Raw genomic sequence first — 21,151 nt, 5'->3', positions numbered from 1 at the left:
CCACTGTCCTAAACCAGAGATTCTCAAACTTGAACACGTTTATACAAACATATGGATTATACAGAAACTAATGAAACAGGTCCCTGCTCTAAGGAGTTGTCTAAGTTTATCATTAAATCCCTGGCCACAGGCTTGTAGAAAATAGATAGCCCCCCAAGAGAGATAGAGATGGCGAGCATATGTGAGACTTTGAGCCTAATGAGACTTTTTTTCTCTCATATTTTCCTCTTTGGGACAGTAAGCTAATGAGCTAAAGAAAACAGGTCATGAAACTCTCAAAAGGCAGCGAATCTCCTTAAGGATCATTCCTCTTAAAGAGATTAATGTTAAATGTGAGAGTCAGGAGCCCAAAGTAGTTATGTCAGGTGATGCAAATGGAAGACGCCAAACCCACCGAGCACTACGTTCAAACACTGGCCACTTGGGTGCTAGCTTAGCCCTGCGTGGACTCCAGCCATCCCTTGATCTCCAAGTGGACAAGCCCTATGCGCACTCACCAGAAGGTCAGCTCACTTTCTCTTTGCAAATGTATTTCCCTCAGGCTGGTTAAACCTGCAGTAATAAACTCTCAGGTCCCATGTCCCAAAGCACCTGCCTTCTCTAGTTCCCTCCCACCATGTGGCAGCCACACTCATTGAGATCTCTTGTCTCTTGTCTTGAGAGACATTTGTGAACAGACCATGCCATCGTTATTCCAAAGATGGTGGGGCTTAGTCGACGCGCAAACAGTATTTGAGTCCCTACCCTACTATGGAGAAGTTACCTAGCCTCTCTGAGCTTCATTTTCCTCCTCTTTGAAATAGGGTTGATCAGGTTATCCTAAGGATTAAATTCTGCCCCCTTACTCCCAATGAGATGGACCTACCTTTTACTAAAGTGTCATGTTCAATATGCCCCTATCAGAGGGGCTTTGCTTGATAACCCAATCACTCTCTATTACTATATTTTAATTCTCTGCATAGCAATGACTGTTTATGAACTTGTCAGTTTTCTCCTCTTACTGGAATGGAAGTTTTAAGCAGGGACTCTGGGTATCTTGCTTACTGCCATATCTTCAGCAATTAGAGTAATGCCTGGCATGTAGTAAACTTTTAATAAATATTGATTGCTTCCTGTGTATGAAGGACCTGGTTCAGTGTCAGGTACTTAGTAGGTGCTCAATAAATAGTAGTCATAATTATTATTTCTAATGAAATTTCTTTAAGATGAACAATATTTCGATTCAGAAAGTGTCACTCTGTTCATGACGGAGATAATGCAGACTTCGTGTGGGAGAAGCCATGACTGGTGAGACTAGTTATTGAATAGGGGCCGGGGGACAGCAGGGCAAAACTTTGTTGCTCTTACTTCTAATCCTAGTATCAAATTTAATGCTACCTACTCTGTTTTCTCTAGTGCTAATAAAACTTGATTATTTATAATTTTTAAATGAATTCCATCACAGACACAATGAGAGACACAATGGGAGACACAGATGCACTCTCAATTTCTTTCTCTTCATCTTTTTGTTCCTGATTTACTGATCTCAGGTCACCAAACACTGGTGCATGTTACTTGTTTCTTACAGCCCAAAACTAACCTCATTGCTTCCATCTCACTTCAGGGCAGAGAACAGAGCCACAGATCAGAGCCTGGACTAAGAGCAAGAATGTTTTATTTTTCCTGAAGTCAGTGTTCAAGATCATAGCATAAACAGGAGCCCCACATGGTCTCACAGAAAGTATGGCAGATTCAGGCAGATGCAGTTGGGTGTCAGGTGTTTTGTTTTAGGGTTTGTTTTTGTTTTTTGTTTGGGGTTTGGTTTTGTTTTGTATTTTTTACAACTGTGTCATAACTGAAGAAGATAGAGCAGACAGTACCAGAGATTTTCGTTAAAGACTCTGCAACTAATCTGGTGCTGACCTTCTAAGACAGAGTCATGGCCCTCAGACTCTGACAGGGAGTAATATTTATGGAAGTCCAACAAACAAGAAGACCCATCTGACCATTATTATGGCGGCCACTGGCTCCGTGGTCTACATGTTGCTGTGTTACAGCCATTTCACTCTGTGTCTAAAGAGGATGGTGGAGTGAACTGCATTCTTGCCTTTGTTTCTAAAACTCACAACTGTTTACAGCCAGAGCCAGACACTTTTAAGGAATAGAAATGTGATTCTCTTTGCATCTTCTGTGGTTCAGGCTGCCCTGCATCATACTCAGATCTTTCTCAGCAAAGATACATGGACCAAAACAAAAGAAACAACAAAGATCCTATTAGCAGCTATTATTTACCCGAGCCTAATGGTCTGAGCTACAGGCATTACGTATGTGATCTCACAGTCATACCTGCTCCCCTATTTCTCTAATAGAAAGGTTAGGCCTAGAATTATTCAAGGTTCCCTGCCTAGAGGTACACATTGTGTATACGAATTCATACAGTGTATATTAAGTATGCCTAACTCATAATCTCCCCCAAGATGTGGTATGGGCTAGAAAAACACACAGATTCAAAGAATACTATAAGAGGTAAAAGATGTATGTCCAGCAGTGTTCACTGCAGCATTTTTTATATGAGAAAAAAAAAAATCCTAGATGATTATCAAGTCAGTGACTGGCTGGGTAAATTATGGCATATTAATATCTGCAATGCCATGTAGCTATTAAAAATTATGTACATGAATATAGACATGAAAACACATTGAATCAAACATGAATATACACATGCATATATAACCACATATACATCCAACCCTATTTCCTATGGAAATCTGTACACATATAGGTATGGTCAGAGAAATGCCCTGAAGGATGGGTACCAATCATCAACCCTACTCATCTCACATTGAAGACAAAATGATGCTGAGTGACTTTTAGCTTCCTCTTTGTGCTTTTCTAAGGTTTTGACAAGTTTTTCCAATGAGCCTATGAATGGGTATGGTTTTTTTAAATCAACTTTATTTTTTAGAGCAGTTTGAGGTTCACAGCAAATTAAGCTCAGGGTTCCTATATACCACCTACTTCCCCACCCCCAACACACACACACGCATGCTTAGTTTCCCCAACTAGGAACATCCTGCTCCAGAGTAATACATTTGCTATAATCAATGAACCTACACTGACACATGATTATCACCCAAAGTTCACAGTTTACATTAAGTTCACTCTTTGTGTTGTACATTCTATGGACATGTGTAATTTTTTTTTTTAAAGATTTTATTTATTTATTTGACAGAGAGAGAGACAGCGAGAGCAGGAACACAAACAGGGGGAGTGGGAGAGGGAGAAGCAGGCTCCCCGCAGAGCAGGGAGCCCGATGCGGGACTCGATCCCAGGACCCTGGGATCATGACCTGAGCCGAAGGCAGACGCTTAACGACTGAGCCACCCAGGCGCCCCATGTGTAATTTTTTAAAGCAGTAAAAGTAGTTTAAAGTTTTAAAAAAAACGGATTAATGAACTATTCTGAGTTATTAATGGGAACTAGGATGTTTATGATATCATCTCCTCTCCATTTACCCAATCTTTTGGGGATCTTGAAATGAGGATGAATCATAGAAGGGAGAGTGTGGGTTTAATTCGCTATAGCAATAGTTTATTTGTACATCTTCTCCCTGCCTTTGGGTTGCTTGGGAAGCTGAAATAACCCAGCTACTCCCCACCCCTCCCTTTGCCCAGACTCCCATGGATCAAAAGAAAGTCAACTTGGAGATGTGGTTCTAGGGAACTGGGAAGACAAGAAAGCAGTGAAGAGGCACAAAGAGATGTCTGGGTAGGAGATTCCTAGGACGAAACTTCATATTGTAAGGGCAAATGTCTTGGCGTACGCCGGGATCTTTTGGACCCCCAAAATACCTTGGGTTGTATTTCAGGGGTATTCCCCTAACTCTGCATCCCCCAAAGCAGGGAAATGAGGAGAATGGATTTAACATGAAAGCCCTCCAGATTCTAGAGAGCAAGATATATGTCAGATTGTCCTTGTATCCCCAAGATTTCACTTAAAGCCTGGTTTTTAGTCAGCACTCAACAAATCTGTGAATGAATGAGAGAAGAAAACAGGAGAAGAAAGGGGGAAAGACAAAGGGGGCAATGGACAGAAGAGACTATATCATAGAGCAATTACCACTGACTTTTTAGTGAGATCTATTATGCTTTACCAAACTCTCCAAGACTTAAAGAATATTTGTGTTCTAAAAAAAAAAAAAAAAAAGATTTTATTTATTTATTTGACACACACAGAGAGAGAGAAAGAACACGCCAGCAGGGAGAGCAGCAGAGGGAGAGGGAGAAGCAGACTCTCCACTAAGCAGGGAACCCGATTTGGGGCTTGATCCCAGGACCCTGGGATCATGACCTGAGCTGAAGGCAGACACTTAACCGACTGAGCCACCCAGGCACACCAATATTTGTGTTCTTAAAGCTGACTTTGACCACATCTCCCCTGGTCACCCAGATGTGGCTTCTTGCTTTACAGTGGTTCTCCAATGAAAATGAAATGTAATTTATTCTTTCCTCCTTATTACACCACCACCTCCAAATGCTTAACCATATCCATTTTCATTTGAAATGACAAAAATAATCGCTCGTTGCACATTGGTTAAAGTTGTATAAACCAACTTGCATTTCTATAGGATTCTCTAAACTTCTGACTACAGGACATCAACCCTTTCTCTAGGTATTGATGCCAGATAACTCTGTAGTCCTCATTCTCACACTTTCATGGGGCAGAAGAACAGCGGAGTGGAAAAAGCATGGGTTTGATTCTTGCCTTTGCATCACAAAAGCTGTGTGACTTTGGGTAAGTTACTGGAACTGAGTGTCAGTTCCCTACTTTGTAGAAGAGTGAAGAGAACTCTGTTGGATTGTGAGGTTCATATTAAATGTGTATCTGGAAATATCTGTTTAGATGATTATCTTTTTTGCAAGGCTTTATCACCAGAACAGTGAAAGAGGATCTCATTTTTTGGTTTCTGCATTGTGGTAAGAGAAAAGAGAATGGCCAAAAGCTTCAGCCCTTCTGGAGAAATATTTATTTTCAATTCTTAAAGATTAGGGCTGGGTTATAAGGAAGGCCTAGGAGGTCTGGACGCTGGGGTCTGATGAACTCAGTGGGAGACACCTGGCTCCAAATTTTTACACAGGGAGGTAACTTTCAAAACAAAGAGGCATACCACCTGCTGATTTCCTTATTGGGAAACCAAGAATTACATAACTCAAAATCATAAACAATCCACATGCAAAATGGGAAGGCATAGAAGGGACAAGTTTAATCAAGTTTATGGGCATTTTGAGACCAGCAACCACAAAACAAGCACAGGTGAAGAAATCGTCAGTTATCAGGCTACTGTATGCCAAGTCAAGCCTCAGGATAAACATGAGGTGATATGAGTTTTTTATCCAGCTCTGGCGTGAGTGAGCAAAAGGGCAGTGCAATAGGAAGCCTAGAGTGAAAATACTTTGATCGTTCAACAATTTCGTTGGCGGGAAATTATCTCAGATCATTAACTTAGTGGCCATATTGCAGAAAGAGTTACAGGCAACAATAACATATTGGGGGTGATGATGTAATGATATGAACAGTTGGCTGCCTTTCACTGATAGGGAAAGCAGGTGTATAAACACAAATGTACCAAATTGAATGTGAGGAGTGTTTTCTTTTTTTAAAGGATCTCATTTGGCATCAGAACATCTTTCCTTTAGACCAGGGGTCAGCAAACTTTTTCTGTCAGGCCAGATCATAGGTGGTTTTGGCTTTGCAGGCCACATGGTCTCTATCACAACGACTCAACTCTGCTGTTGCAGTATGAACACAACCAGAGATGATTCGTGAAACCACGAAACTTATCACTGCCTTCTTTTTTTTAAGTATAATTTTTTTCTCTATTTTTTTTTATGTAGTGTTCCATGATTCATTGTTTGCGTATAAGACCCAGTGCTCCGTGCAGTATGTGCCCTCTTTAATACCCATCACCAGGCTAACCCATCCCCCACCCCCTCCCCTCTAGGACCCTCAGTTTGTTTCTCAGAGTCCATCGTCTCTCATGGTTCGTCTCCCCCTCTGATTCCCCCCCTTCATTATCACTGCCTTCTTCTTTTTTTTATTTTATTATGTTAATCACCATACACTGCCTTCTAATGAAACTTATTTATAAAAACAGATAGTGAGCCACACTTGGTCTGTGGGCCATAATTTGCTGACCCCTGCTTTAGGCCAATCTACTTTATGTTGGACACCCCAGACCCCCAAAATGCTTATATATTACCTGCTGACATCCTATTCTTCATGTTCAAGAAGCATTTAGTTAGGCTTTTCAGTAGAATGGATTTGTGTTGTGTATTCTGAATCTGTGACTTAGTCCAGGAAATATCCCTGCCATAAAAATATCACAGTAAGATTATATCTTCCCTTCTTACATTTTTTTTCCCCTTGGGTGATTTTCAGGACATTGCTGTAAACTGCCTCGTTCAACTTGTATCTCTAGTTTCAGTCCCATCTTTCAACAGATTCTTCAAGCACCAATAAACCTTCACACAGTAAGGAGGCCCCTGTTTCTTTCAAACACACTGGATGAGCAAAGACAAATGTCTTTAAGACTGTGTCTTATCAGCATACGCTACAGAGTGCCTTGCTACTCATGTGTCTGGTGAATATTAGATGAATGAAAAAGTAAGCAAGTGAAGGAACAGTAGGAAGAAGGGAGAGGGGGAAGACAGGGCAAAGAAAAGAAAGGAAAGGAGAGAAGGAGAGGAAAGGTAGGAAGGAAGGGAGTTATCGAGCATCATTGAATCAATGAATTAATGTGTTTCCCACATCAATATTTCTGGTTCTTTTGCAGGCAGATTAGTAGTCAAGGGCCTTCAGGATATATGTTTTGTGTAAAAGATTCAATAATCAAGAAAGAACCCTTCATTCCTTTACTCAACACCTATTTATTAAGGAGTGTCAATGAGCCATGATTTGGGGATACACTGATGAACATACCAGACAAAATTCCTGCCCCCGTGGTGCTTACATTCTGATGGCAAGGGCAGACAATAAAGAACCAAGTCAATAAATAAGATCCACGGGATTGGCTTCCGAGCTGTCTCTGCACCCATCAGCACTTAACAGTGCCTGGCCCTCAGCAACTGTTGGCTAAAAAAGTATTCAGGGTCTGTGAGCCCGTCCCCCCTCTTCCCCAGCTTCCCTGCTGCAGGACAGATCTGCAACATGGTCACAGGGGAAGATTGGGACCATAGAGCAATGAGAGCTGGGATGTATTCACAGGCACTGCAAATAGTTCACTTGCTCCAGCATCAGGATGCCACAGGGTGGGCCTTCTTTCCAGTGATTTGAACTTTCCCAGGCTAGTGGCTGGCAGGAAGCTGTAAAATGTTGGTGGCAGCTTCAGTAACGAGAGCCAGTGGGCTGTCCCTGACAACTGGAAGCTCGTGCCATCGCGGGGCCATATCAATAACACCACAAACACGGCTGGTGCCGGGGCAGTGACGTCTGGGGAACGTCTGCTTTTTCTCTTTCAAAGCCCGGTGGTACACACCTACAGCCTAGGCTCCTAAGGGCATAAACAGAAAAGGGGATTAGCAGCCAGCACTGAGAGAAACAATTGAGGATGTTTGCTGCCGTGGCAGCCAGACTGGCCTCAGCTTGTCCAGACAAAGCCCATCTCCACTGCAGCATCTCCAAGGAAAAGTAACCAGTGTAAGAGGCAGGCACGAAGAGACCTAGGGAGCAGACCTCGGGACAAGCCCCACCGCAGGGCAGGGACAGTGTGCTGCTCACCCCATAGAAGCCAGGCCCATTCTACAAGCTGAGAAATGTTTCAGGGATGCATCTGAAGCATCAGATATAATATGTGACCGCAAAAGAGGGCTGTCAAAGAGAAAGAGGCTAACATAGCCATGTCCTCTCCGACGACGGCACAGCTCAGGGGAGCGATCATGGACCACTTCACTACCCACTAATAATCCTATCTGTGCTTTTCAGAACACTCTCAATTTAAAAAAAAAGTTACTATGTGCCAAGTGACATGCTAAGGAATTTTTATCTGTTATATTACTTAATCCAGCGGACCACTCTGTGAGAGAGAGTTATTGTGAAACCCATTTTTCAGATAAGGAAACTGAGGCTCAGGGAAGCTAAGTAAACATACTACAGGTCACAGAGATGACGGGGGTTGGAGCTGGTCTTTCAACCAAGCCATCTGATTTCATCCCATGATGCTGCCTTTTATTTCTACTGCTTCATTTATTCCTCCCCACCACCCTCTAAGATAAACAGATTGCAAATTATTTTCCTGAATTTTGGAGCCAAGAAATGTGCTGTCTGACACATAGCCACCAGCCATATGTGGCTACTTAAATTTAAATTAATTCAAATTAAATAAAATGTAAAAATCGGTTGCTTAGTCATACTAGCCAACTTTCAAGCGCTCAGGAGCCACCTGTGAGAGCACAAACAAGGAACATTTCGTCTCTGCAGAATGTTCTAAGGAACAGCACTGGCCCAGAGCTCTGAGGTTCAGTTCAAGTTTCGGAGCTCTCTGCCAGACACTGTGCTAAAAAGTATAGTGATGAAAAAGGCATCATTAGGAGGGTTACAAATTCCATTAGGAAGGTTACAAATCCTGGAGGCCATATTAGATTAAACAACTTGCTGTGGGTACAGATGGGGGCCAGAACTCCGCTCACGTCTGTGACACCACATTGACATTCTGGCCTCTTAACAAAAAGGAAAAGAGAATGACTTCAAGTATCCCAACATTGGGTCTTTCTAGGTGTGTTTGAACTAGGCTTGTGATAAACCAGGGTGCTCTTCGAGACAGGGTAAGAGACAGAAGTAAAAAGGAGGAGAGAGTTTGTGTTGGGAAACGCACACCAGGATGGACATGCACGGATGGCGTGCCACACCTGTTGGGAAAAGGGCTTTTGCAGACCCAGCAAGCACAAGAAGATATAAATCCACCTCTTCTTGCATGGAGCCTTATCTTTGGGGTGAATACTCTTGAAAAATCAATCACAAGCACCCAACACCCCCCCCCAAGAAAACACTGACAAAACTAAGGCCACCCTACAGCAATGGTAGTATGGAAGAAGGATTTAAGAGCATAGATCCTAGTTCAAGTTCCCGCTACTCCTCTGCTTACAGGTGCAACATTAGGCAAGACACTCAACTTGGTGAAGCTGCATGTTCTCCATCCATAAAATGGAAATGATAATAGTCCCAGGATCTTAGCTTTCTTGTGAGAATTAAATACAGCATTTATGAGAATTGTACAGCTTCCACGTAGGTCGGGACCATAGGAAGCAGTCTGCAAATGGTAGGTTTGGGTTGCTGAAAGCTTGTTTACCCATGCATACCAACAGATTTGATTTTTCCAGACCACTAAGTATTAAATTGGTTTTATTTTTCTATTTGACACAGATCACTGTGGCACTGAGTTTGATACAAATACAGTGAATTGTAGTCATTTGATTATTTTATTCATGTAGTTTATTTATGTAGCTGTGTGATAGAATTTTGACCAAAGATAGAATAAGAAATAGCATAGCAAATCATGGTCAGCTGAGCAGTTTAGGGAGGCTTGGCCAGGAGAGCAAATCCATTTGCTCATCAAACATTTATTGGGCATTCTTCCATATGCCAGGCGAAGATGAGTAAGACGTAGCCCCAGCCTAGAAAAGTTCGAGGTCCAGTAAGAGAAAAGGCAAGAACACTCATACACAAGTAATCCAAGTGCCACCAGAAAGATATAAAAGTCCTGTGAGGGCCTCAAAGGAAATCCAAGTCATATTTAGTTACTTAGATACAAAAAGTTGTTCAGGAAAGAGGTAAGTGTCCAAATGGGCTATGACAGAGCACCGAAAGCCTGACCAAAAGCAGAGAGCTTTGCAAGAGGCAGAAACTGTAGGAACAAATGTTTGGCCAATCATTGCAGGCAGAATGAGGTGCAAAGCATGCGAATGAGAGGCCAGGGAGATGAGAGGAAGGAGGTGAGCTGATGAGTTAGGAAAAGAATGGGGAGATCTGGACACAAGCTTCAGGAGCTTGCACTTCATTTGAAAAGACAGTGGTAGATGATATTTTATGAAGATTAACTTTTATCCATGTAAAACAAGAAGGGACTAAGGGCAAGGAGATTATGTAAAGAAACTTGCAGTTTTACAGCTAAGATGTGGTGAAATGTAATGAGGAAGTAAAGTGTGCTTGGAGTGGTGGAAAATAAGAAGTGGAAACCAGTTGGAAATAGCATCAAGAGACCTTGATACAATACAACTTCTGTAAGAGGCACTGGTAGCTCTACAGTTATGAGCCTGGACCATAATGGTGATGGGGAGGTCAGGAGCAGGAGACCTTCTGAGGAGGGAGACTGTGAGTTCAGACTGGCCCTGAGCCTGGTTTGGTCACTGACACGCCTGTCCACACCGCCACCCAAAACTGGAAGCCATCACAGACGTCTTCCACTTCCTGCCACTCATTAAGTTACTGTATTAGCGGTTGCTGCATCACAAATTACCCCCAAATTTAAGCAGCATAAGAAAACAACCATTTATTACCTCGCACAATTTCTGAGCGTCAGGCGTGCAGAGAGAGATCTCTCACAGAGAGATTATGTCGGAGGCAGCAGTCAAGCTGTCAGCCAGGGGTGTGGGCCCCCCAAGGCTCAATTGGAACTGAAAGATCAGCTTTCCAGTTCACTCCTGTTGCTGGTGGGCCTCGGGTCCTCTCCAACTGTTGGCTGGAGGCTTCAGTCCCCTGCCACGTGGGCCTCTCCACTGGTTTTCCCAACAGAGAGTGATCCAAGAGAAAGAGCTCAAATGCAAGGCAGAGTCTTTGGTAACCTAATCTCAAGAGTGACCTATCACTATTTCTACAGTATGCCATTGGTCACGATGACCTACCTCTGGCACAGGGCAAGAAGAAGCTACACAAGAGCATGAATGTCAGGGCAGGCCTCACCAGGGTCACCTCCAAGACTGCTAGAGCTGCTCCAAGCCCTGCCAGTCAGCCTCCATGTTTCTCAAAGCTTGCCCCTGTTCTTCACCTCACTTCCACTGCTCCAGCGCCATGTAGTTGGCTCCTGTTTATCTGTAGTCTAACAGCTCATGCTACTTTCAGCTTCTCTGCCCACAGCCTCATCCTTGTTACAACTCACTGCAACAGTGATGTCTCAAAACGAGATCCACCATCCCCCTGCATGCTCCTCCCGCACCTCCTGCTTAAAACCTATTGCTCTCATGATGCAGATCAAGCTCCTTAACATGGGTATGGGTCTTTCTGTGTCCCAGGCTCTGCTATGCTCCAGCCCCATCCCCTGACACCCTCTGCCTCGGACCTTATACTCTAGTAAGTCAGGACTCTGTGTCTCCTTCACCATCTGCACCATTTCACCCAACCACACCTTTGCTACACTCTTTCCTCTACCAGCACACCCTTCCTCATCTCTCCCTACCTTCACAGGATAGCACAGACTATGATTCAGAGCACAGACTCAAGACTCTCACCATGTGGTTCAAACCCCAGCTCCACCACTCAATGTACAATGCAGTCCATTATATAAATTCTATATGCTGGGCATTGGGCAAATTGATTATGTGCATATGTTAACCTCTCTATCCCCACCTTGACCTAAAGGTAGATAATTATTACTATCACCATTGCACAACTGAAGAAACTAAGGCTCATAGAGTAAGAGCTATAAGGGTATGTGCAATTCAGGACTAAGTTCAGACACTGTCTCCTCTACTAAATCTTATCCTAAAAACAGGTTCCCTCCTCCATGCCTCCCATCACACCCTGGGGATAACTCTGACTTGGTAGCTACCATATTGTTTTGAAATGATCTATTTTTGAGTCTGCCCTTTTAAAACTCAGCTCTGAGGGCATGGACCATGCCTCTGCCAGTTCATCATCCAATGGAATCTTAGTCAATATGTTTTGGGAGAGCTTACCTAATGTAACCCTGCCTGCTGAATATCCAGGGGACACTATAGACAGTTGCCCAATAAAGGAGGAGATAAAAACTGAAGATAAGACCTTAAATAGTAAGAGAAAGACAAGGTAGTGTAAACACTGCTTTATTTTTGGAACATTTAACATTTTCCTTAATAAGACTAAAACAATGACTCTAAACCACTAGTCTGAAAAACTTACCTGAAATAGCTATGCATAGTCCCATCTAGTGGATGGAATCAAATCGAGAAGCAACCATAGTGGGATTTCTCCCTTGTTCTGTTCTCCGGGGAAGACTGATTTTGCATATCTACAGGCTCAGCACAGTGACCAGAACAATCACGCCTACCGGGCTTGTTCCCTGAACCCTCCTATTTCCATCTTCTCAGGAGCCATGAGTCTGTCTCATGGTTGCACCCAGGCAGGCTGGTCTGTCACATTGAATCACAGAATAAGCGAAAGGAAAAAAATTTTAATTAAAAAAAAATGTTTTTAAATAAGCTTATGAAGGAATTTTATGAAAGTATAGGATTTTAATATATTTTTGAAGGGTTGCCTTATGAGGAAAAGTATCAAAACAGCCTTCAGACTACTGTGAACTTTACGAAAATTTCTTTGGGTTCTTTGCAGATGGTGGCTTGTAACCCAAAAGTCCTATTCAAACCATAATCAGAAATAATAGGGTAATTACGGTAATTTATCTTCCGTGATCCAATCTCTGACCAGGCTTGCATCTCAGCATATCACCTTATAGTTTGTTGTGTGTTGAATCTGTGTAAAAAAAGAAATTAATCCCCAAATTAGTCCTGCCAGGTGTTTCTAAAAAAAAAAAAAATAGTTTCCATATGACAGCAGCTTTTGTCAATATCCTGCTAAAGAATGAGACTCTTTTTTTTTTTTAAGTTTATACAGTCCTGACTTTGTCTAGGGACCCCTTCAGTTTTCCTGTCTCCAGTAATATCATTTTCAACGTTTGCTTTCTCCAAATGGCTTCTGCGTTCTGTATGACTCTACTTGTGATGCATCTTGGCATGTTACTCTGGAAATATTAAATCATTCCACATGTGCATGTGTTTGCCTCTCCAGGTATATTTTAGAATTTACTTGAGAACTGTTATTGTAGCTTCTCGTCCCTCTCTGCCTCCTCCTTCCCTCTCCCTCACCTTCTTTTTCCTGGGAGCACCTCAGTAGTGTTCCCTAGGCAAATGCTCCATCACCCTTGACTGATTGATTTCCTCATGAAAAAATAGGAACTACTATTTATTAACCAATATGTGCCCCTGCATGAATGAAGTACTTTACCTCTGTTCTTTCTTTGGTCCTTTCAACAGCCCTGTGAGTATTATTGTCCCTACTTTCCAGCTCTGGAAACTGAGGCGTAGGAAGAGAAGGCAACTTGCCCAAAGTCACAGCCGGTGAGTGAGTGGCAGAGCTGGGAGTCAGACCTGGGTTGTCTGGTTCTGGAGCCCATGACTTCCTGTGATCCCACTGATTTTTCCATCCTTTTAACTCACAACTTCTCAGGAGGCATTGCTTTGCAGATTTTAAAAGGCAAGTGTGTACTTTAGGCTAGTAAATCTGACATCTCTGATAAGACACAATGGATAGGATGCTTGTTGGAAAGCCTTCATTTCTAGAAGGCTCTTGTTTCCATGCCCTTTAGAACAGTGCATAATATGCCTCTTGTGGCACCCTGGCTGGTTGGCCTGGGCAGCCATCTGTTAACTAGTTCCGAGTCTTCTACCTACTTGCTCCTGAGAGTGTGCTTTCTTGGACCAGAGGAATCGGCATCACCTGGGATGTTAGAAATGCAGACTTGTAGCTTGCCTCAGCTTACTGAGTCAGAATCTAATTTGAACAATATCCCTAGGTCATTTGTGGGCACATTACAGTTTGAGAAGAACAGCCCTACTTATCAGTTGTCACATGAAGTGGGACTTTTCTCTCCTGTGACTATTGGTAAAGAAGAGATGTCAAGATGGGTCAGCAAACTGATTCAAGTGAATCAGAGCAACATCACCACATCAACCCAGGGGATGGTGTAGATTTTCAACCATGTTCACATAATCATTTGCCCCAGCTGTTCCAGTCTCTGGATCGATATCAATATTTCAGGTTAGTTGAAAATTCTCTGGATATAGAGTCATGTGTTAGGATTAAAATATAAAACCTCGTCTAAGGATAGTTTGGAAATTCACTGTGCTTTCCAGAGTATGTCCCTAATGCCCATCTTTAGGATATCCAAAGTTCAGCTGTTAACTTCACATGACATTTTAATCTAGCCCAATGTCAAAACACGTTAACTCTGTTAAAGAAGAAATGAGTTTAGTATTACAGCCCCTTTATAAGATCTGCCACCAGTCTCCAGCATGTGCCAAATTGTGTTGTTGCTGTGGGCAGAGAATAGAAGTGCCTCCTTATTTTTTTCTCTAACCTGCTTAGAGCTGTACAGCCTAAGTAAGCATTTTCCTTGCACTGGTTTGAAGGCACTGTTATTTTTAACATAGGACTAGTGATTATTCTGCAAGGACTTACCACATTTTGCTTCACCATTGAGACCCTGCTTCTTTTCAAAGAATACACTTCAATTCATTCTATTTCGCCACACTCACCTTCAAGTATTTATCAAGTGATGTGGCCAGTACAGAACAAGTCAGACATGAATGATTGCTCCCAAGGAGCGTATATTCTGGGGTAATGGGACCCCGTGGCTGTTGCGGGCAAGGGGTGCAGGGGGAGTGGAGACCTCACCAGGAGGCCTGGGGGACGGAAGCCATTCCCTGCGGAGGACCAGGGCTACAGTAGGGGGAAGTGCGCAGGGCCCACAGGTTTGAGGGGTGGCTCTTGCTGATCACGTGACACCTCTCCAGCGTCCAGCAGTGGGGCTTGTTCAAGGAGCACATGCCCTTCCCCGACCCAGCATGCAGGGGACTTGGGTACCCCGCTTCCTCTCTCTGGGTTTGTTTGGGTCACTTCATCTATAAATACTGGCACATTGGAGCTCAAAAAAAGTTAATCCCTTCTTTCAACAGACTGAGGTCTTTGTGGCAGTGTGGTAGATGTTGGAATCTCAGCAGTGAAGATGAAGGCAGTCTCTGTTCCCCAGACGGTTTCTTCTAGTGGATAAGCCAATAAATGAGCACGTAAATTAAATTACATAAAAATGTTAACAGGAGAGTATATTTTGGAGAAGTTTACACACAGGAAAAACTAGGAAAGAGTATAAACTAATCTGTACAATGCATCCACAAAGTAGTGTGTTTGGGGAAACGAGAGTATGGCCATGGTCTGGGAAGGTCTTACATCAGAGGAAAAGACTTGAAGCCTGCATAGGCAAAGAATGAAGAAGAGACTATTCCAGAAGGTAAATAATCTGAGCAAATGGGAAAGGACGAATGAGCTTGGAATCTTGGTCACTGCATTTTTGCCTGGAGCGGACATATATTGACCAATACATCCAGGACTCCTGTGTGTTTCTCCTGCTAAAACACCAAATTAAAAGATGCATTTAGTTAACACATTCTCTAGAGCTTAAGTAATAATCTATAACTACATAATGACCTATAATGGTATAGCACATTTCATATATAATTATATAATTCATAATATGCTAATATTACAGTTCATATTTAATGGTTATACTACATAAGTAATATATTGTAATATAATTCATAATATTAATGTATTGGTTAATATTAATATGTAAGTATATGATATATATAAATATGTTATACGGTTATAGTTATATATATAATAATTTATAATTAGCATTTTTAGGCCTCTTCATATGCATGGCTGAGTACTTTACATTTAATACTCACAGCAACCTTATGGGGGTATTTTGATCTCCATTTTATTAACAAGGAAACAGTTCATGCACTTGAGCAAAGTCACATAGTAGACGATAATGTTGTACATGGACACAAAGTTGGAGAGCAAACCCCACCTTCTTAACACAATGCCAAGCTACCAAGATACTCTACATACTGTAGAACCTTGAATATTGTACACTCAGGTACAATACAACATTAAGATATTATAACAACAAAAAAGAATCCCTTTAAGCAATTTCCCTTTTAGATGGGAAGAGAAGGTAAGATGTATAGAGCTGAAACTACTGAAGCAAGATCATGTGTGGCAATCATCTCTTCCTCAAGTCCTAAAAGTACATAAAAGGGCTTGGAGGTGTGGTTATTTGGGTAAGACTTCTTTGATTTGGTAATTTTGAGGGATCTACTACGCAAGGCCAAAGTAACATGCCACTTAGATTATTTCTAGGGCTTAGTGACTATATAGTGTCCAAACATCCCTTCCCAAGATGGTTAAAAATGCCAAGTCCCCAACTGAGCAAGACTTGGGTCATTTGGGAAATTACACCCATTGAATTTTTGACAGGATTTCTAGAGTATGTGTTTGAATACCGCTCACTTGTTCTTTTTCCAGTTTATGGGAAGCAAATTATCAACAACGATTAAAAGAATGAATAGAGTCACACACACACACACACACAAACCTGGGCTTGAGTACTGACCCTGCCACAGTGGTCAGGAGTCTAGGTTGCTCACCTCAATGTTCAGCCATTGTACTTAGAGCGTGGCCGGGGGCAGCAGTCAGCTCCACCAGCAACTCGGTAGCAACACAGAATCTCAGGCCTCACCCTGGACTGGCTGACTGGGAAGCTCTAGGGGCAGGGACCAGGAATCTGTGTTTTAACAAGCTTTCCAGGTTTGGGAAGCCCTGTGCTGGGCCTTACCTTCCTCATCAACAAAAGGGAGGTAATACAATACTAGTACCCTCTTCACAGCATCATGGTGAAGATCAACTGAGATAATGTACATAAAGTGCTTCACATGATGTCTAAAGTAAGAGTATTTGATAATTATTTTCTTTAATAATTTTGTTTTATTTTTTCTTATTTTTGGTTTAGAAAGGAAAGAAACCAGAACCCCAAGCAGATTAACTCTGTCTGCCTTAGGTTTCAGCAGAAACCAGAGTTAGTGATGAAGACTTGTCTGACATCCACCTTATGTTAAGAAAATCTGAATTGTATAAACAGGTTTCTGTTGTGGTCATTCTTCGGCTCCTGTTTGAAAATGAAGGAGGTCTGGGGCTGAGTGTTTTTACGGCCAGTTCAGAGGCTCTGTAGAACAGCTCTGATGGATGTGTGTGTCATACTGCAAAACACTCCCGACTGGAGCAGTTCAACCGGACAGTTTAAGAAAACCACCTCCAGGTTTCACATTTGGGAACACAAACACTTACGAAGTGGAGCGCTTCTTCCCAGGGAGAGGTGGCACCACGTCAGCTCCCTGTGAAGTGCCCATACGTATCAGGTGCTGAATAAAGGCCTGGTCAGGCCTGGTTTGACCCACTGTGGCCTGTTCCAAATCATCTGAATCCATTCTAACTTCTCTGCAAGTTTTATTTAGTATTTATTTATATGAGTTTGGGCATCAGTCTTGCTAATAGCTTCCTTGCTTCTCACTTGCTCTTTCCCTCTCAGACAAAGGTCCATAAACTTTTCTGTAAAGGGCCGGATAGTAAATATTTCAAGCTTTGTGGGCCATGGGGTCTCTGTGGCAACTACTCAAGTCCACCATTGTAACTCAAAAGCAACCATAGACAAGGCATAACCAATTGAGTGTGGCTGTATCCCAATAAAACTTTATTTATAAAAACAGGTGGTGGGCTAGATTTGGCCCACAAGCTCTAGTTTGCTGACCTCTGACTCAGAATCTCTAAACATCCCATAGAAAGGACCCAGATGACCAGGCAGAGGAATAATTCAGTGTCTACAGGTAAAGTTCTGGCTTAGAAGGAGTTCCTGGCCCCCACCGAGCCATGCCTCAGGTGATGAAAGATAAACAACACTAATTGTCCCTCCAGACCAGCTGAACCAAAACCCACTCTGAAACTGTTTTGCTCCCACCTGGTGGGAAAACACCTTCTCTCGGATTAACAACTTTTAATGAAGGTGTTGCCTCACAGGTTGGGACCCACCACATCAAGTTCCACATCTGGAACAAGGAAGTCTTCCTGTAAGTGACGAGATTGAAATGTTCAGATACCAATGAAGTAGAGGCCAGGGCCCAGACTTAAACCAGAAGAGTAGAGAGTGAATGCCAGAATCTTACTTTTCTAGAATAGTTTGGGGTATATAACTCCTGGCGTTTAGAGATAACTAAACTGGCCCCTCTGCAAAGAAGTAACCCAGAAGGTGTGGATATAATAAATTACTCTTTTATCCTTGCTAAAGTAATAATAGGAATCTGTGTATGATAAGACAGCAGAAGAAACCGGTTGACAAAAATTGTGACCTAGGCTGTTCTTTCGTTTGAAGAGTTTTTTGGAGTGCCAGGTGTGGTTTGAGACTCAGCCTTGTATGACTTATTCATTCCAAAGTTGGAATTTGCTTGGTTCCAAGGGAGCCATTTGTAACAAATGTCATTGGTGGCTTGTCCAACAGCCATTCCAACTCCCGCTTTCTTTTTTCCTTCAAGAAGAGCCATTAATTTTGTTGGAGTTCTACATGTAACAAAGATAAATCTTACTTGTTTTAATTCAGTGAGGATCATCCCATTAAGCCATAGCAGTGAGTTCATGGATGTGCCTGTAGCCCAGTGCCACCTCACGAAAAATCAGGAAAAATCTATGAGGAGGCTTCCGGAAAAGGTACCTTCTCCCTTAAAAAGAGGCAGAGAGGAAAATGTGTTCTTGTGTGAGCACTGTGGATACAGAGCTTGGAACTGTGGTATCCATCTTGAACCCCGGGGAAAGCTAAGCTACGGATGACAAAACATAATAAACCTGCAGCTTCCTTGCCATGAGACTTTCTCTTACTGAGAAAGTAAGTGTTCCTTATTAGGTAAACTATCTTGAGTCTTCTGTTTCTCACAGCCAAGAGAATCCCAAATGATACCCATTCTTGTTTGGTCTCCCCCAGGCCAGTTCAGTCTCTCTGCTCCTATCAGCTCTCAAGCTCTCTGCTTTCACTATCCCCATCTCATCTTACCACCCAGTAGAGATTCGGAAACTGTGCCTTGTTTTATTTTGTCTTAATAGCCCTTGAGGTTGAGGTCTTACCTGTTAGGATTTCACCAGGGAGCCACTGGTCAGTAAAGAGTTATAAACACAGCTACTCACAGGCTGAAGTGATCTCAATTTGTGGTTTTGTTATTGGATGTGTTGGTAGTACTAACTAACGCTGCGTTGTTTGTTTGTTTGTTTGTTTGTTCTTTCATTTATTCAGTGCAGTTGTCATTCCCTAACAAAGATTGTAGACTAGTGGATACAATCAACTACATATGATGTAATGAGGGACCAGAGAAGGAACCGGGGGGGGGGCGGTGTGGAAGTCCAGAGGGAGGATCCGTCATGGCTTACCCAACAGTCAAAACCTTCACGTTTCTTCCATGCTTGCAGAGGCTCCTCCCCTATGAATGCCAGACACTCACTCCCCAGCCTCCGCTGCAGCTAAGGCATGCACATATGAGCTCCTTCTGGCCAGCGAGACATAAGGGAAAGCCTTCAAAGGACTTCTAAGAAGGATTTTCCTTGAAGATTAAGATCATCACAGAGAGGTATTTTCTTCCCTTTCTGCTCTTGGTTGCTTCCTGGGAGGGCATGGTTCAGAGCTACAACAGCCATCTTGTGGCCATGAAGTAAAAGCCAAGAGCATTGCAGAAAATGATTCTAAGTATTGACATTATTATATCATAGAACCAATCCTCTATCTGCATATCTCCAAATTTCTTATTATGTGATGATACCACTGTATTTTCCTATCTGTTACATATAGGCCGTAGCATGCTAAATGGGTATCTAACCTGGACTGGGGAATCTAAGAAGGCTTCCTGGAGGAAGTGACTCATAAGCTAAAGCATGAAAGATATGTACACATGATGTAATAGGAGGAGAGGTGATAAAGGAGAGTCCAGAGACTTGGAGGAGAGACTATAGCAAGTTTAAAAATGCAAAATCAGTGGCTATGGCTGAAGCATAAAATATTTTCTACGGAGTGGCAAGAGATAAGGTCCAGTAAGTAAAAGGGGGGGAAGGACAAATCATATGTAACCTTGTAAGTCATGTTAATAAATTTTGCTTTTTTCCTTAAGAACATTACAAACACTATTGAAATCTTTCTCATTCTCAGATCAGAGTTAATCACTTCTTTTATACACCCTGATCACACTGCTGATGGTTCACTGTCATTTGGCCCTACTAGGGGTTGTAATTTGTTATCAAGTATTTGTTTCCTCCAATTTAATTCAATAATGCTCATCCCTTTATGCATACCAGTTATTGGTTTATGGATGAACATGTAACCCAGTTCTGCCTACTGGAAAATAAAGAAAAATCTGCTGGGAAGCATCTGGAAAAGTTATCTTCTCCCTTAAAAAGAAGCATGGAGAGAATGTGTCTCCTGGAGGGCAGGCTATGTCTTATCTCATTTATATCAACCCCCTCCAACAAAACCTCACTGAGGTTTGTTGAATCAAATTGCTTATCTCATTAGAATTTATAGAACCTGGATCTATTTTAAAGTAGTTTGCCTTCCTTGATCCTTTCAATACCCCCATGAAACCTAGGGAGAGGTCCAGTCTTCTCACAGCTGGTTAGGGCAGAACTATAAGGGCTGGAACCAGGTTGTATCTCTCTTCATCCAGAAATGCTTTTCACTGTATCATACGGTTTTCCCCCATAGCAAGTGCTTCCATCGCTAAGAGTTTGTACATTTATTCATTTGCAGTGAGGTCGCAGTTCGATGAAACTTAAAAAAAATTTTTTTTCCATGTAGTCATTGCCAGAAGCTTTGTGTGGTGGAAACATCCAGTCACACTTTCTTTTTCTTGGGGAGAACTGAGAGTGGTCCTTTGGTGTTAACAGACGTAGGGCAATAAAGCCTCTTTGTTGTGGTTTGAGAAAGGCTAGCATTCCATGTCCCCTGGTCTGTAAAGCTCACAGAATACTTCAGGCTGGAGGACACATTTGTGTAGGAACTCCCTTAGTTAGCATGACTAACTACCTATCATAACAGATGAACCTGAACACCTCAGTGGCTCAACTCAATGTTTTATTTCTCTCTCACATAGAGATTCATTTTTAGGGGGACCACATTAGAGACCCAGGCTCTTTCTCTCTTGTGGGTCCATCCTCCCCTGTGGTCCCTGCAATCTTCTGGGTCTAATAGACAGGGGAAGAGAGAGAGGAGCTTTCCATGGACCTC

At 42.4% G+C, this 21,151-nt stretch overlaps 1 long non-coding RNA gene across 3 annotated transcripts in view; it reads left to right on the top strand.

The window, feature by feature from the left end:
- LOC113918331 overlaps positions 1-21,151 on the top strand; it is a 30,723-nt gene that overhangs the window by 7,393 nt on the left and 2,179 nt on the right. For 2 of the 3 annotated variants that reach the window (XR_003518523.1, XR_003518525.1), the window contains exons 2-3: positions 4,651-4,773; positions 19,348-19,505. This is a non-coding gene — a long non-coding RNA (uncharacterized LOC113918331). Of the gene's footprint in view, positions 1-4,650; positions 4,774-13,256; positions 13,341-19,347; positions 19,506-21,151 lie in introns of all 3 variants that reach the window. The other variant, XR_003518524.1, reaches the window with a different exon arrangement.

Source organism: Zalophus californianus, chromosome 1 (genome assembly GCF_009762305.2).
Source record: "Zalophus californianus isolate mZalCal1 chromosome 1, mZalCal1.pri.v2, whole genome shotgun sequence".
NCBI lineage: Eukaryota > Metazoa > Chordata > Mammalia > Carnivora > Otariidae > Zalophus > Zalophus californianus.
The sequence above is the reverse complement of the archived record's forward strand: the minus strand, read 5'-3'. Positions and strand labels throughout refer to the sequence as shown.